This window comes from Nansenia antarctica (genome assembly GCF_963989245.1).
Source record: "Nansenia antarctica genome assembly, chromosome: 14".
In the NCBI taxonomy this organism is placed as follows: Eukaryota; Metazoa; Chordata; class Actinopteri; order Argentiniformes; family Microstomatidae; genus Nansenia; species Nansenia antarctica.
Genome location: NC_137684.1, coordinates 15303545 through 15306044, shown reverse-complemented (window position 1 = coordinate 15306044; position 2500 = coordinate 15303545). Strand labels below are relative to the sequence as shown.

Below are 2500 nucleotides of genomic sequence, written 5' to 3'. Positions count from 1 at the left end.
CTAATGCCGATAGATTCGCGTCTTGCTCCGAAACCGGAGCTGGAGGTGCAGACAGGATTTTACAGCGTTCCTTCAAACTATCGTAATTCATGAACTATATGCCCAATCTAAAAAATTAAAACAGTTTCTGAAAGCAGAGAAGTTGCACTTTATGAACAGTTGAACTTTTTTAGGCTTATTACGGTAGTTCACCAACAAAAAAAGCACAGTGCTCAACGTGTCAGGAGAAATAAAAATAGAATCGTGTCGGCATTTCCCTGGTTGCGAGATCTAAACTAGTCTACTAGAACTGAAAGCGGCAAGTAACAGGCACTTACCGTTACATGTTGTAAGGCTGATCTGTGCACGATAGTGCTGCATTTTGACATAATTCTTATCGCATCCCCCCGCTGATCTGTATAGCGGGGGGAATCTTATGACACGTAACTCCTCTTACAGTCCCAGGTCGTTCCTGTATAGTGGAGAAGCGTTTCTGAAAGTACGGCACGGCACGGCACGGCTCAGATACAAATGCGGCCCGGTTCGGGTCGGTAGTGGAAAAGCGCCATTAGACCCCAGCCCCTCCAACCACAGTCTGTTAGACCCCAACCACAGTCTGTTAGACTCCAACCACCCCAACCACAGTCTGTTAGACACCAACCACCCCAACCACAGTCTGTTAGACCCCAGCCACCCCAACCACAGTCTGTTAGACACCAACCACCCCAACCACAGTCTGTTAGACCCCAGCCCCCCCAACCACAGTCTGTTAGACACCAACCACCCCAACCACAGTCTGTTAGACCCCAGCCACCCCAACCACAGTCTGTTAGACCCCAACCACAGTCTGTTAGACCATAACCACCCCACCCACAGTCTGTTAGACCCCCAACCACCCCAATCACAGTCTGTTAGACCCCAACCACAGTCTTTTAGAGCTCAGCCCCCCCAACCACAGTCTGTTAGACCCCAACCACCCCAACCACAGTCTGTTAGACCCCAGCCTCCCCAACCACAGTCTGTTAGACCCCAGCCACAGTCTGTTAGACCCCAGCCACAGTCTGTTAGACCCCAGCCCCCCCAACCACAGTCTGTTAGACCCCAGCCACCCCAACCACAGTCTGTTAGACCCCAACCACAAATATGTATTAAATTATTTCATTATTTATTCCCCTTAGTCTATTCTCTTCATTTCATAGCGTTCCTCTTGCTTCCAGTCATTTGTAGGGCTGGCCTTTATGTTAGAGCTTTTATCCAATCATATTTCAGCCATAATGTGTTGCCAGGGTACCAAGAAATCTGCCCGCCTGCAGATTCAACAGTGCCAAAATTTGGCATGACACCGCCTGTAATTTAAAGTGATTAAGACCGATAAGCAAAGTTCGGGAAATTACTGACCCTTTCGTTTTCATGCAATGAATTTAATGCACCCAGACAAGGTGCCGCTATAATTGATCAAATTAATATAAATTGCAACGCCCGGTTATACTGCGTTTCTGTCTAAATGTATAGTTTCTAGAGCCATGGTGTGTCATAACGATGGTATTAAGAGGTGGAATAATTCAGGTAGGACTGTGTAGGACATCACTGAAGGCCTAGGTGTGAAATGCACCGCCCGCCACTGATTCATACAAACATACATGCATACATACAAACATTCATACATACTGTACATACAAACATTCATACATACATACAAACATTCATACATACATACGTTCATACATACATACATTAAAATATTCATAGATACAAACATACATACATACATACATACGTTCATACATACATACATACAAACATTCATACATACTGTACATACAAACATTCATACATACATACAAACATTCATACATACAAACATTAATTCATACATACAAACATTCATACATACATACGTTCATACATACATACATACATACAAATATTCATAGATACATACATACATACAAACATTCATACATACATGCATACATACGTTCATACATACATACATAAAATATTCATAGATACATACATACAGTACATAAAAACATTCATACATACATACATACGTTCATACATACATACATAAAAATATTCATAGATACATACATACAAACTTTCATGCTACAAAAAACTCTCGCAACGTTTCAAACTATCCATTTCCACTGTCAGAAACATCATCAGAAAATGGAAAATAAATGGAACAATTGAAGTCAAGGCAAGATCGGGAAGACCAAGAAAATGTTCAGATAGAATGGCCCGAGATCTGGTGAGAAATAAGATTTTATAGATAAAATAAGTTTTATCTTGCTTTAAAATGTGATGAAATGTGTAATGTTTAACTTTGTACATTTAGGTTAGGTTTGCTTCTTTTCACTTAGACATTAATGTGTTTGACTAGGGGTGCCCACCACTGTATGTCAGGATACCAAGCCTAAGACTTTTACTCTGTTACACTTGTGTAATGTGACGTAACAAATAAACTTGAAACACACAGAACCTTACCAGCCATGGTGTGTGTGTGTGTGTGTGTGTG

The 2500-nt window shown here is 41.6% G+C and overlaps 1 protein-coding gene across 1 annotated transcript in view; it reads left to right on the top strand.

Annotated features, from left to right (window-relative positions):
• LOC308170419 (echinoderm microtubule-associated protein-like 6) overlaps nucleotides 1-2500 on the top strand; it is a gene marked incomplete at both ends in the record, with an annotated part of 69893 nt that overhangs the window by 31616 nt on the left and 35777 nt on the right. The window lies entirely within an intron of this gene.